The sequence below is a fragment of the Sceloporus occidentalis genome, unplaced genomic scaffold (assembly GCF_023333645.1).
Source record: "Sceloporus occidentalis isolate IW3139 unplaced genomic scaffold, rSceOcc1.0.p SCAF_1, whole genome shotgun sequence".
In the NCBI taxonomy this organism is placed as follows: domain Eukaryota; kingdom Metazoa; phylum Chordata; class Lepidosauria; order Squamata; family Phrynosomatidae; genus Sceloporus; species Sceloporus occidentalis.
Genome location: NW_028316981.1, coordinates 127801368 through 127817220, shown reverse-complemented (window position 1 = coordinate 127817220; position 15853 = coordinate 127801368). Strand labels below are relative to the sequence as shown.

General features: G+C 39.6%; 1 long non-coding RNA gene across 1 annotated transcript in view; it reads right to left on the bottom strand.

The window, feature by feature from the left end:
• Positions 1-15853, bottom strand: part of LOC149322121 (uncharacterized) — a 241442-nt gene that overhangs the window by 185030 nt on the left and 40559 nt on the right. The window contains exon 3 of the long non-coding RNA XR_016282107.1: positions 11166-11265. This is a non-coding gene — a long non-coding RNA (uncharacterized LOC149322121). The remainder of the gene's footprint in view (positions 1-11165; positions 11266-15853) is intronic.

Below are 15853 nucleotides of genomic sequence, written 5' to 3'. Positions count from 1 at the left end.
TTCATTTCATTTCATCTCTCTGCCACCCACTGATTGTTTTGTTAATTTCATGTCTTTGTTGTTTCAGGTAGACCTAAATAGAGGTCTCAGATGTTTAGTCCATAAATATTGTAATTACTACAGTTAGCAAACACCCAAATGTATCAATCTTTGCTATCCAAGATTTAAATGCCACTATGGAGTAGAGAGTCAAAGAGATTCAGCGATTGAACTAAGCATCATATTTCAAAGACATGAAAAGAAATGCAAGCCTACTAGTCCACTGCACTAGCCAATGGATTATACAGCCTTCCCTGGCTCTTTGCCCACCTAGAGCTTTGCTAACACAGGATCCATCAAGCAGAGAGGCAGCACTGAAATGAGAGGAGGGCCCGCTTTAAGTGTGCAGTCCTTTAGTTTGTTTTGCAGCCATTTTCCTTCCTAGCAGCCTTTAAGCATCTGGCAGACAGTCTTGAAGCAAGAATGATCTCCTTCCACTCCTCCTCCCTCTCACAAACACAAACACACACTCCCTCTCTCATACAAAATCTGGGCATGCACAACCAGATTTCCCGATCTCTCCAAACCTCTTTTTCTTTCAGTGGGAAAGAAAGAGAAGAGTGCAAGGTAGTTGCATGTACCAAAAGATGCCCCTTCCTTCCCTACCCTAGCCTCCCCCCCCAAAAAAAAAAAAACCTGATGTCATCCTCTTGTTTTATTTTTTGACATTGCAGAGCTCCAGAAGAGTGATGTGGTTGCCAAGGAAACCAGCAGAGAGGTGCACAGGGCTGTTGCCACATTGTGAAGTGTGGAAAATGCCAGCAATCCAAAGGCGAGCACGTCTGGCTGGCACTCTGCCAATTACTGCCCCGTATATTGCAGGGCTGGCAGGACAAAAGAGTGTTGTGTAAAGGGGAGTGGTAGTGAGGGTGGTGGTGGGGCCAGCAGTGATGGTAGTGATGCTGGTGTGTGTGTGTGTGTGTGTGTGAGAGAGAGAGAGAGAGAATGAGAGACAGAGAGAAAGAGGGAGAGGGGATAAACAAAACAACAGCCTGAGCTGTTTGGTATAAAAGGGTTAGTGGGAAGGAAAGAGGAGCCTCTGCTTTAGGACAGCAGCCCAAGGTTATCCACTCACACAGAAATCTCTGCATTAGGAGCAGGGACATAAATTCATCCTGAGATGGGAGCCAAGGACAGCCAGTCATAGGCAGCTGAGGCAGGCTCTACCTTTTTTATGGCTCCCATTATGAGAATTCTATTATGGTTGGCAATTTGCAATAATCAATTTGAAATCACAGTTTGATTAGTTAATGCACCTTTGGTTGATGTCTCTTGAGAATCTGAATCTGTAGGGATTTTTTAAAACACACGCACACACCACTATCTTGCCTTTAAATACATACAGCAGCTGCAGTCATGTAGATGCAGGGCTGTGTTTATAAAGCTTTGCATTGATCAAGAAGAACCTTGTCATAGTTCCTGTGCAAGACAAACTGCAAAACTGAACTTGTGCAGTTAAAGAAAGGTCCCCACAATCACTGTAAAACAAAAGTGATCTGCTCACAGAAATGGTAGGATTATGTGAAATTAGGGACAGGGCTCCTCTCTTCTTGTATAACAAGCAACACCTGCTGAAATTTCCTCTGCTATACAACTATTAAAGGTGCAGGAGCCCTGTCCCTTATTTCATCTGGCAGCCCTATAATGATAAAGTGTAGCATTGTTGTGACCTGAGCAGTGCTATTGATGATGGGGAGACTTGGAAGTCTCTCGTTCATAAGGTCACCATAAGTCAAAGTCTGACTTAATGACAGTTAACAACAAAGTGTACTGGTGAAGAGGGTGGTCTACAATCCAGGAAGACCTATCCTGTATTGCCAGAACCTCACTTATCTCATGAAACAAATTAGGAGTAGGTGACACAAAATCCATGGTCCCAAGGTATTTCCTGAGCATTTCTGTGATGCCCACCATATATATTTGGTGCCATTTCCAAAAGTGCTATGGCTGCTAAAAAAAAAAAAAATCAGAAATGCAACAAAAACGCCTCTGTTTGGCCTTCCTTTCCCTTCTGAGAGTGAAGAAGACATTCTGTAGTTCAGGAGATGGTACTCTATTATATGTCAGGAGGCCGCCTCCAACATAGACAGCCCCCACAGTTACCATCAAATTTCATCAGTAACAGTGGTTACCTCAGAATTCTTTGTGGCTGCTGCCAAATGTGATGACTACCAAATAGCAACAGCACTGGACCTCTGGAGATTACTGTACTACACTCTTATAATGTTCCTGTTCTACTTTTACTGCTCTGGCTGCCTCCTATTGTCTTCTGGGATTTGCAGTTTAGGGAGGGGCATTTAGAATTCTCCACCAGAGAGCTCTTAGGCCTCACTGAACTACAAATCCCAGAATGGAATAGGAGGCAGCCAGAGCAGTAAAAGTGGAATCGCAGCACTATAAGAGTGTAAAGTGGTAATCTGTCCCACCTCATAGGTTGATGAGGTTCAGTATAGCCCAATCTGTTCCTAGAAAGGTACCTACTGCTAAGGCAAACCATAGCCTCCCCTCCTAAGAACAGATAATATAGAATGCTAATCATAATGCTGGCATAGTTTACAGGGCTGTGTAAAAAGTGAAGGTGTTTTGAAAGTACCTTAAATTCTGTATAAATATTAAATATTGCTGTTATAAAGTTGAAGTGAAATATGGCGAGAAAAAATAAATGCAAACTGCCTAGCATCTGCACCACCATATCTGGCTTCCATGTCTCCAGTTCATATTTGTGCATGTTATTCTTGAGATGGCACAAGCTTGTTTTCTGCTCCTTCAGAGACTAGACATGGAGCAATAGATTCAAACTAAAGGAAAAGAGATTCCACCTAAATGTTAGGAAGAACTTCCTGAGAATTAATAGCTTTTTGAAAGTGAAACACACTGCCTAGGAGTGTGGTGGAATCTACTTCTTTGGAGGCTTTTAAACATAGGCTAGATGGCCATCTGTCAGGGTTGCTGTGACTGTGGCTTTCTGCATAGCGGGGCGTTGGACTGGATGGCCTTTGGGGACTGCTCCATCTCTGATTCTATGACTCCTCCAAATGCTGCAGCAATGTGCCCAAGGATTAGAATGTGACAGAAGCAGAAACATTTTAGGAACAAGGGGAAACTGACCAGAAAAACAATGAGAGCTCTTTTTCCTTACTCATGTGAGGATCTGAGGTTTGTCTATAAATATATTTATTTAAAGAGAGCAGAGCATATGGCCAGAATTTTGTTTTTGTTTTTATCTTAAGAGTTTCTTTTCTCTTCTGCTAGCATGTTTATGTAGTGGCTTTATTTGTTTTGCGGCTTTATTACATCCAATGCTGTTAACTTCCTTTTAAGCCACCACCATCTTTCCATGATGGAAAGAACATTGGGAGTAGAAGTATTTTAATCAAACAAACAACACTTGTGTCAGAGGAATGCCTGGCCGGTTCCTGTGTATTGTGATCTCACAGCAAGTGAATTCAAAGACCTTCATCAACACCCCCATCACATATCATCTAATAATTAAATATTATTGTGGTAACCTCATATAATTCCTCTACTTATTGAAGAAGGTACCTCTGCCACTGCTTCCATGGACCCACCCAGTGCAAAGACAAATGTACCCAGCTTCTTTAGAATCTGCCTTCTTGTTGACCAGCAAGATTGGTTTGTTAGGACATTACCACCAGCTTTTAAAATGCAAGTGCAGTGATAAAATAGGGCTTTTGGTGATACCTCACACACCACAACAAGGCGCTTCCAATTGTAGCTGCTGTGTCTGCCAAATGCAATTAAGGTAACCTTTTCATTGATGGAGGAAACTTATCAATAGCTACCAATCACAGAGCAGTCCCAATAGTCCTCATGTGCGAACAGTCGCTGCCACAGTAGTTGCAATATTGGCAGTCATATGGTTTCCCCTATGCCTTCTCCTCTTTTCTATTCCCAAGCAACCTGATTCCGTTTATTTATTTTTTTATATTTATTTTATTTTTTTACAACATAAATTGCAATAGCAGAACTGTGGGATTGTGTTAAAACATTTAAAACAAAAGAAAAGGAAAAAACCTGAAAGACACACAGGCTAGGACATAAGGCAGGATTAAGGGGGAGTCCAGAAGAGAATGCAATAGCAACAGCAGCAGCAGCTCCAGTTGCACAATTGCAAGTATGTGCAATAATGGCTGCTCTGAAACTGATAAGTTTGCTATTGTGCTAATTAGCACAACTGCAGCAAGAATGGGACCCAAGTGATAATGTCTTTAGTCTAATTGAGGGGCATGCTCCCTCACACAACTATCTTTCCATTGATCCCAGTGAGTTGCAAAAGCAATAAATAGTCATTTAAAGAAAATGGAAGGAAAATCAAATTTCAAACACAGGTAATGCAGGTGGGGCTGCATTGGACCTCCAGGAGAGGAAGGGAAGGGAAGGGAAGGGAAGGGAAGGGAAGGGAAGGGAAGGGAAAGAAAGAAAGAAAGAAAGAAAGAAAGAAAGAAAGAAAGAAAGAAAGAAGTGGTGCTACCTGGCAAAATAATTAGGGATGGTATTTACAGCCTTGCTACCATTTTAATGTCACTTTGCATCTGTTCCTCTTCAGACTGAGAGAACAGACAAGAGAGGGGAACATCTGTTTTCAGCTGCAGTCAGACATAACATTTCCCAGCCTGAGATTTCCCCACTGTTTCAGTGGGCTTTAATTATGTCTGTTTCCATAACCAGGGTCATCTCCCTGTCTGCAGACAGACAGACAGAAGCCCTGGCATGACTCTGAGAAATTCACAGAAGCAGGTGCTGGCAGTGGTGCTGCTGGTGTTGAGGTTCATTCTTCCCCTCCCATCCCATCAATCTCTCCCTTGCAGGACTAAGAGTATGTACAAGGGGAGAGAGAAGTGCAGGTGTCACCTCCACTCTGCAGAGACAGGCAGGCGTCACAGGTTGAGAGAAGAGACACCACAAAGGAGGGGGGAGCAATGAAATCAAGGTCTCATCCCATATGACAAGATAAAGAGTTCAAGGGGAAGAGAAGGATCCTGATGAATGAACAGGCAGCCCTCGGGGCCCTGTCAGTTCCACTCACTGGGAAGATCTACATGGAAATCTGTCAAAGAAATTTGGCCAAAACCAGAAGGAAGCTTTAAAAAGATCTTTGTAACACCTTCCCCATTTAGGTAGGAAAATCAATGTTGCCCACAAAGGGATGGTGGTGGTTAAGGAGAGCAAGGGGAAACAGCAGGTCTATTCAGTCAAATTACTGAAGGAAAAAGAGGTTCCCTTGACCTGAGCCTCAGGGCTGTGTGTACTGAGAGAGGGGATTGGTTTTTGGCTGTCTCCCTCATAGCCGCTATGCAGTCTGATGTGCTTTGAATCTCACTCTCTACTTCACATTCTAGTGAGTGAAGATAATCCAGCCCTTTTTCCAAGCTGAGGCACACTGACATGCTATTTATTAGTGCACATGGCCTATGTGGCATTTTACTGTGTAGTGGCAGAAGAACCAGCTTCACCAGTGTTAGAAAACATTAGTTCCCCCATCCTCTAATGCCTTTTCTCTTTCACCCTGCTTTATTTGCCCCATTTTTCTTTCTCTATAGTGCTCATCCAAGTGCTCATTTCTAGTCCCATGTACTAGGCAGCAGGGATTATCTGTTTTTCCTTCTCCCTGGCATTTTGATTGGTTTGAAACCTTCTGGGCCTTGGAATGGGAAGCAGTACATGGAATTGTCCAGAGGCCTAGTAAAGAAATTTATTTTACAGGCCAGCTCCCAAATTTGCTTCCAGAAGAGATTAAGACACTCAGCGTCTAAAGATGGTACTCCAATGGATGGCTGCATGCAAATGCAATGGTGGCAGAATAGTTGACACCACTGCCACAGAACAGTCCTGTTAAAATATATTTCTATTTGTATTGAAAATGTTCAGATGTGTCAATGGTTAACTAAAGTTTAAAATGGTTCCTGTTGAAGGCCAGGAAGTCTAGGCCTGGAAGAACAAGTGTACAAGGACGAACGACATAGACAAAATAAGCATAATATGTTGTTATACTCTTGTGTTGCATGGTGACTTCATGGGAAAGAGGTGTGTCCACTTGGTGGGAAAGTTGATCTTTTGAGAGAACAAAGTCTAATGTCATGTTCAGGTTTTTTTTTCTTCTAGCATGGACTCTGAAAGAGAATAGTTGTATAGTAGCCTGCTGTGAATGTGTAAATAGCAACAAAGCCAATAAACCCTCATTTGAGTGAAAACCTGTGTTAAAGTTACTTTGTTCCTGAGTTCCAGAGAAGACTGCATCTGTTCCAGTTGGTACCAGTTCAGAACCACCGGGCAAGAGACATCACCCATAACAAAGAGTTTTTCTAACAAGTCCTTCTACTAGTCCCACCATTACACCACAGCTGCTCTTGAACTTGCTATTAGAGGGGGTTTATAATGAAAGACGTAATGAGTACAAATACTCATCCAGAGAGGAGAAGAGGTGTTCTACTGCATACTCTCCAACTTTTCTGATTTGGCATGGACAAGCTGGACTAATCCTCTGTTATCACATTTTTTAAAACCACAGTACTAAAGACAGTCTACCACCTCATGAGTCTTCCCACCTGCTAATCACTGGAACTCTTCTGGCACATTCCAGCAATCTCTGGTATGACTGGTCGATACACAGGAGAGGGTCTCCTCCATTGTAGCACACAGAATGCAAAATGCCCTGCCCCAGAAGTCCACTGCTGACTAAAGTCCAAGAAGCTCTTACGTTTACCTATTCCTTAGTCATATTTAAAAGAATAAAAAAACAGCAACAATAACAAAGTTTCTCAGTTTGACTTGTAGCTGCTCCATTTTGTATATTGTTCTTCTTTTCTTTTGATCTGATTGTTGCTTATTTTTAAGTAATATTGGTTTTGATTTATGTAATCCAGCATTTCCAGTAATGGAAAATTGAAGAAATATAAGTCCTTGAACAAATCTTGTCTGGTGGCATCTGCTTCGAGCTTTGATGTCATTTATTCAGTGAGGCTACTAAATAGACTACAGAACTGGTGTACTGTTGAGAATAACTCTTTCCTTGTATTATGTCAGATCATGAAAATGAGATGGGAGTGAGAGGCAATTAGGGAGTATTCCCAGGGGGTACCTTGCCACATTCTGCAATGATAAAATGCTTCCATGATCTGATGTCCTCTATTTATTTGAGTTACAGTCTTTGCTTAACACTGAGTACCTCCAGACAGGAAGTTTCTGATACTAACCAAACTTTGCTCTTCCTTTTCATGAGCAAGGACAACTAGTTGTTGGTTTTTGAGATTTTTCCCTTTTTTTCTCTGTGTATATACATCCCACTACAATCTGTCCAAACTAATGCACACATAGGGTTTATTATTTACAGTTATTGCCTAATATACATGTTCACATCAGTGCATATGCCATAACTTCTTGGCCACAAAGGGACAACTCTGAGCATACAAACTGAAAAGTTCAAATTTCAGTGTATACTGTAGAAATGACTTCAGAAAAAGGGTGAAAATGATAATAAACACATTTTTTTTAAAAAAAAATAAAATCCTGATATGCTTCAAAATTCATGCCATCTTTTCCCAGATCTCGATGTACACTGATGGGCAAAAGCACCAAAGAGTCTTGTGAGATTGTTTCATCTGGCACAAGCTTTCATCTGGCACAAGCTTTCATGAACTGCGTACGAGTAACACATTGAGTTACCCTCCTAGAAACTGACCTGGCAAAGGAGCCTTTCACTCGTGTTTAACATCTACCACAAGATGGCTCCCTGAGCATTCTCTTTAAACAATGTGCTTTCAGAACATGCTGTCTAAAAGAGCTGCTTGAGCCACTTTTCTGTGCCTGTCACCTAAGGCAGGAGACACATCTGAGTAACTGCTCAGTTTCATAATTCTAAAACGAAAGATAAACCTCCATCATGTTGCCGTTTGTCCCAACAGTCCTATGTGAATTAGATACAGCAGCTTGTAAACGCGACCACTATATGTAACTTTCTACATTCCAGCTTGAGAATGTGACCACACAGACTTTATGACATCTGTATTAAGTTAGTCTTTTTATAACAATTTGCTTCATGTTTTTATATCAACTTGCTTCAAGATCTGGTGATCTTGAAAGCTAGCCCACAATTTTGTAAATATTTGGTCTTACTGTGGAATTTGGAATTGAATTTTGGCATTTTTCTTGAACACCGTGGCTTAGTTTGTTTTATATTTTTTAAAACATTGTCTTCTATCCCAAGGTACCACAGCCCCATCTATCAACATAGTAGGTATACTGCGTTAGGAATGAGCAAACAGAGATTATAATCAGTAAGTATCAGAATATCTTTATGTGTTTCTTTGAAATATATGGCTGCCCATCGTCTCCATCAAGTTACCCTAGATGACTTTTTAATCTGATTCTAACCTAGGAAAACAGCCAGGGCTTGGAAAGTTAGGAAGAACAATGCGTGATGTCCTACGCTACATTTATAGATTGATAATCTAGAGCAGTGATGGCTAACCTTTTAGAGACCGAGTGCCCAAACTCAAAGGCATTCCTGCACCAGCTGTTACCAGCTGCTGTAGGGTTGGACTTCCAGGGAGGTGGGACTTCTGGGGGTATGACTTCTGCCTTCCAGAGGTGGGATTTCCAGGGACTGGATTTTCCCAGAGGCAGCTGAAGACCCAAGAAGGTGGAGGAAAGAGGAGGAACAGGTGCGTGTCTCTTCCTTCTCTTCCTCTGCCCTCCCATCTCTCCACGTGCCCTCAGAAATGGCTTTGAATGCCAGAGAGGGCACTCGTGCCATAGGTTCTCCACCACAGACCTAGAGTTCTATGGTCTAAAACACACTGCAGAAATAATCCAGTTTGAGAGCACTTTAACTACCCTGAATCAATGCTAGGGAGTTCTGGAAACTGTAGTTTTGTGAGACATCTAGCCTTCTTTGTCAAAGAGCTCTGGTGCTACAACAAACTACAATTCCCAGGATTCCCTAGCATTGAGTCAAGGCAGTTAAAGCAGTCTCAAGCTGGATTATTTCTGCAGTGTGTTTTGCACCTATATCTCCTTAACAGCAAGCCACTGTCCAATCACTCATTGTGCCTTCTGGATGCTAAGGTAGGTTTGGGTGGACATGTGCAATAATGGCAGTAGTTCCACAGTTATGAATTTAGAGTGTGCACCAAAGATTGGAAAGAATCATGACACAGCCAGCTGCAAGGAGGCATGGCTAGCTGCTTGGTACCCTCTTCTCTGAGGGCTAAAATTTTGTTACAGAGCCCACATGTTGGAGAATATTAGTGTAACATTTCTTAACTATGAAGCAATTGATTATCACTTAAAAGGGAGTGGGAAGGCACAGATCAGTCTGGGGTACAAACAATGGCCATTGCTTTTTGTTTAGTTTGTACTCTCAGAAGTGCACACTAAAGTGGGGGAGTTAGAATAATGGATGGATTCCTGACTAGGGATGTAATTTTTCACTCATTTTCTTCTTGAAATAAGCAACTAGTAATTTTAGCAATTTTCTTCCCACTGTGAGAAAGTCTTTGAAAACCACACTGTTTTCAAATTTTATTTACAATTTGGGACTTATTCTTTGCAAAATTCACACATGGCTGTTTGGCACAGAAACCAGACTTTTCTGTGCAGGAAACAGCATTTTCTATGCAAACAAGTTATTTTTGTGCCGGAAATGCTGTTTTCAGTACAGATCTTGCTCTTTTCTTTGCAAATCAACAACTTGAAATTTTTTTCCAAATAAATTCCCAATTACAGCATTTTGTGTATAGGAAACAGCCTTTCCTGTGCAGAAAATATCTCTGCATAGAGACATTATACAGAAAAATGTTGTTTCCTGTGCAGAAATGGCTGTTTTATTTGCAAAACAACCACATGCAATTTTTACGCAGAATAAATCCTGAACTGCAAAGATTCTCAATAGTCCAGGTCACTTCTCATCAGGGTTTCGCAGGATATGAAACACATGGTTTGGGGACATTTTTAAAATTTCTTTGAATATTCTTTCTAAGCTTATTCATGTTGTAGCCACTAATACAGGGCCAGGTATACATGGGTTAGATGGATTTCAGGGTCCACGGTCCACACAGGGGGGCCTGGTGTCTACTTGGTTCTGCCTCATCATTGGAAACACTAGGAAGGGTAAACTACAGATCACACTAGCTCCAGGATTTGGCTCAGTGGTTCAACATGATACTAATGCTACTTTTCCTGGGCAGCTTCTTTACCTAGCTAACTGATGTCCGTGAAACACCTGTAGCATTTAACTTCCTCATATGCATGAACTTTTAAAGAAAGGGCACAGTAGCCATGCAGGAGGAAGACAGTTATTAAAGTAGTTTAATGAACTCAGAAAAGACTATTGGAAACCTGAAGGTCATGGTTGTTTTTTTTTTTTTCATTTGCCAGATGAGAACAGGTACATGTGGTTTGTGTTATCTACATTCTGTTTCCCTGCTCTTGAGTTCTGAAAACCACACTTGTGACCAAGTCATTAAAGAAAAAAACATTTCTGTGCATCTGGTAAACATTTGAAATATTATGCTTCAAAATAAATCTGAACCTACAATGTTTCAGGGCCTCTGTTGTCCAAGTCTTTTAATTACCTAAGGGTTTTTCTTTTTTGGTTCTGTTTTATTTTAGTCCTTCCAAGTCACTCTGTATTAAGCACCCTGTTTTCTGCTCCAAACATATGGTTATCCATATATTTTGGATTTCTCCCAGGGGTCTCTCATAAATGGAAGCATACTGCTTATACATTATGTTTCTATCTACAGTGGTACATTTTTACTGTTGGATACCACAAGCTTGCATATAATTCATTGTATCATAAAAAATGTCATTAGCAAGTACTAAAATTTCCAAAATTTAGTGCATACCATCCTAGCTGTAAAAGACAATATTTGAGTAAGGCAGCTAGGATTACAATCAACAAATCGGTGCAAAATGGAAGGTGGAACTAATCCAAATGCAAGCTATAAATTCTGTGAACATCAATGATAGATATTCTTTGTTGCGGAAATTGCTCAGCTCAGAGTTATGACACCCATTCTCTGTTGTATCTCAGTGTTCAAGATCGGTAACACAAACAAAAGACAAGCCCAACCTGCAATCTCAGTTCACACAAGCAATCGTCTTACCTGGTTAGGTTGGACTGCAGAATCTTTGATGCTGACCTTCCCATGAAAAGCTATTCAAGCCCATCCTCCCAGAAGACCCTCCTGGAGAACTGTGGCATCTCTGCATGAGGAACACATGAAGGTCAGTTTATACAAGGAAGGACAGATCAATTCACAAAAGGGCTAGACCACTAAGGCAGAGGAAGCAACAGCCCTCCCTCCGCACTCACCTGTGCTACATGGCACTCAGGTTGTATCTACACTGTAGAAATAATGCAGTTTGGCACATGACTCCATACTACTGAATCCTGGAATGTGTAGTTTTATGAGGCAGCAACACTCCTAGGCAAAGATGGCTAAAGACCTTGTAAAACTACAAATCCCAGGATTCCATAGGATGGAGCTTCAGTACTTAGTGGTGTCAAAGTGCATTATTTCTACAGTATAGATCCACCCTCAAAGGCAGCCAAATTCTTTGGGCACGCAAGGAGGGAAAAAAATCCCACAAAGACCTTTCTCTTCTCTGGCACTGAAAATAAAATGATAAAATAATAGCAAATAATCTTCTGTAAATTATTCTATGGAAGAAAAATCTTTCTCTATGTATTTATTTGTCATTGACACTTATACCTCATCTTCCCTCCAATAAGATTAAGGTGGCATGGATTGCACACCTCCTCCTCAGTTTATCCTCACACCAACCCTGTAAAATCACATTATTTTGCATCACACAAACACCTTTAATAATCAGATATATAACAGGTTTATAACAAATTTGTAAAAGTTTTTCAGTTCATAACTACTGTATGGTTTAATGAATCAGGTTTGTAACAAATCCTTCTTTTTGACTCTGATGTCACAAGATAACTAAAATCAAATATCCATTTCAAGTCTTGCCACAACTTTCTGACCTTCTCCGGTGTCTATGTGTTTTCACTAACATGGATCATTTACAGTTTTTGGATCAGTTATAGAGATTGCTAAAGCCCCTAACCTATTCATCGCATTGAATTTTCTCTTGAGTCAGTACTCTGAGTCTTGTAATGTTTTGAAAAACAAAACAAAACAAAACAAAAAAACCAAAAAACCAAAACAAGAGAACTAGGCTTTGGGTTAAAAAAAATACTAGATAATCTAAAACTTGTATCTTTAGCACTGTGGCGCATGCAATTAATGAATAGCTTCATTAATAACTTAATTTTGGAGAAACATTAATGCTGGATTTCCAAACCAGGTCAATCACCTTAATTTTAAAAAAGTCAATCAAGTTGTCTATTTTTGGCAAATTTCAAACTTCATTCATAACTTCATTGAATTTAATCTATTTCTGTTACTGATGTTCTGCCAAGAAAAGTCCTCCACGGGATTCTGCCTACTGGCTCAGTAGTTTTTATTTCCTCCATATTGCAAGATATTAACTGAGAGACATTGGATTACATAGCTAGTTCATGGTTTACCTGGGTGGGATTAATATTTATTTATTTCATTTCATTTCATTTCATTTCATTTCATTTCATTTCATTTATATGACACCTTTCTACCTGGAGGGACCCAAAGCGACTCACAGATAATAGTGGAAGCTTATGTGTTCTTCCTTGGAATACAGTGGGGCTTACTCCTAGGTAGGGGTGCATAGGATTCCAGTTAAAGGAAGCTACTAGATGGGAGATAATCATTCATTTTAAGATTGTCCATAGTTAAGCCAGACAGCAATTGCTACTGCTTTTACTGCTTTTACTAGCAGCTTTGGTGGACTACAAGTCAGAGCTTGGAAATAATTATCTAATAATTAATTTATTATATCTAATTCATTAAAATATTCAACAATGATTTTAAAATTCATTTTTAATCATTAAATGTTATTTCCGAGTAACAATTACCATTTCCTATTACTTTTAATTTATTACATTTCAACAATCCTAAATGATTTTTTTTAAAGTTAACAATTTAATGGGTCAGTTTAATTTTATAAAATTGCCAACAGTGACAAATTAATCTTTCTTTGAAGATCTAGCATCAGTATGTTCATACTAAGACAACTGTTCCAAAGTTTGGAATGGATTTCACAACAATAGGGAATGTGTATTGAAAGGAGAGGACCAAGTTCTGAACACTTTTTTTCCTCATTTAAATTTCACCTAAATCTGCCATTTGCTCTCTGGTGGAAAATGTATTTCTTAATTCTTCCCCACATGGAAAACAGAAACTTTGAAAAGTAGGAAAAGGTTATTAAGCCATTTGGATTTACTCCTAACCTTCCCCCACTTTTTGAACACACCTTTTGAAATTATACTGTTCCACAAAATCGAGGCTGCATTGCTATTGATACTTTTGCTTATGCTTTGAATGAAATAGAAATCTGAGTGGTAGCAGCTACAATCCATAAAATTTATTTCATATCAATTTGCATGCAATATGGAGCAAAACCACCAACTTTTGGAAGGAGGAGTTTGCAGATCTGTCTATGAAATTCATACAGAAAAGTTCAGGGTGTCTGCCTGGATGAAAATATCATGTTTTGCCAAAATCAGTCTTTAAATACTCATTCTAGATTTAAAAATATAGAAATTCCAAATATTCACTTAGAAAGTGCCCAACAGAGTTGATAGATTTGGTACAAAATTTTTCTAGAGACTAGGTTTGATCCCATTAGATAATACACCACGTTTGGTGACTTGGTGGCAAGCATGTAGATTTTTAAAAATAATTATTCGCTGTTTACTTAGTATAATACTAAATTATAGTCAGCCCTCCATATCCACAGATTCTTTATCCATGGATTCAATGAACCATGACTTGAAGATGTTCAAAACAAATACAAATTCCAAAAAATCAAACCTTGATTTTGTTATTTTATATAAAAGATCCCACTTTACTAACCCATAGTATTTAACGGGACTTGAGCATCCACAGATTTTGGTATCCACGGGAGTCCTGGAACCAAAGCCCAGTGAATAACAAGTGCCCACTGTATTACTACATCCCACCCTCCCTCACCACTGACAAGATTCAATGATGCAGAGTGTAATCAGATAATTATTATCAAATGAAAGAAACAGGCCATAATCAATATCCAAAAAGTGCTCATGATAAACTTCCAGCATATCATGTGATTCATTGGTGAGCCATGACTAGTATTTGCATGTGTTGTATGTTATAAACAAATGCTATGTAGTCACAAAAATGTTTTCAGCTATTTTAACCCTGGCATGGTGAAGTCTGAGTATCAGTTTCTATTACAACGTAAGGGTTCAAACTCTCTGTCCAACCAGCAACAAATGGACAAATCTTGTAAGCTATGCCATGTCCTTCCTATCTCTATCCTTGCTGAATACAAGTACTTTGAAATCACATTATGATTAGTTATTTTGTTAATCCAGTCAAGGACCTGCAGCCAAAATGAAATTATTTTGGAGCAACAATCCCATGTGCCAACATCATCACAACTCTCCAATATCTATCTCACAAATCATTCTTGATTCTGTGTAGCCTTAGAGGATACAAATACCCTTAGCAATTTAAGAGTAACTTACTTTACTGTTGCAGGCAGCAATTTATATGGGGGAGACTACCAAATTCTATCCCATTTATTTTCATTGATGTATACACCTAGGCATCCTTAGATCCTTTAGTGGGCCTATATGTACTCTCACTAACTGTTTTATAAATCTTAGACTGGACCCACACTGTAGAAATAAACTAGTTTGACACTGCTTTAATCACCATGGCCAAGTGCTATGGAATTCTGGAAAATGTAGTTTGTTGTGGCACCATAACTCTTTAACAGAGTAGGCTAAATGTTTAACAAAACTGCATTTCCCAGAATACTATAGCATTGAGTCATGGCAGCCAAACTAGATTATTTCTGCAGTTTAGATGCAGCCTTAGAGTCCTATCCCTTAATTCTTTTTGAAGTATCAAGGTAATGTGTCTCAAAAATTGTAAGGGAGCAGGGTGAACCCATATCCTTATATTACTTAGGGCAAATGTGAAGACTGAATTTAGTTCAACGAGCTAGAGGTATATTCTTCCAGTTTTTCTGTTAGTTGTCCTTTTGATATAGGTCTAATATTTATAAACAAATATCTGAGCCAATATACACCTTTTTCTTTCCAGATGACAAATTGGTTAAATTTATCACCTTGCTACAAGGCAGGATGTAGTTTGGTGTAGTGGTTTGAAAGCTGGACTACAACTCCGGAGAAGAGGGTTCGAGTCCCAGCTCGGCCATGGAAATGGAGGAGGGGATGGGCTTGCCACAAACCCAGCTGCCAACTCTGCCCACACATCTACTCAGGAAATGCCATCACAGGACCTAATCACCTCATCCATAATATTAGAGCTACTTTCACTTGTTCATCCTCTAATGTAATATATGCCATCCTCTGTCAACATTGCCCTTCAGCACTCTCCATTGGGCAAACAGACCACTCTCTTGCCAGAACGGATATAAATCAGATATTAGGAATGGGAAATACACAAAAACTGGTTGCAAAACATTTCAATCTTCATGGACATCCGCTATTCAACACTGTTTTGACTCACTGTTAACAATTAACAAGGAGGCAGGAAGGGGAAGTAGAAAAAATGAAACAGAATTGTGCCAGCACCTTTAAGACTAACTGGTATGTTATTTTCACATGAGCTTTCATGGATATAAGCCCGCTTTTTTGAATGCAGTATAGAGTGAAAATATTCAACAATTTGGT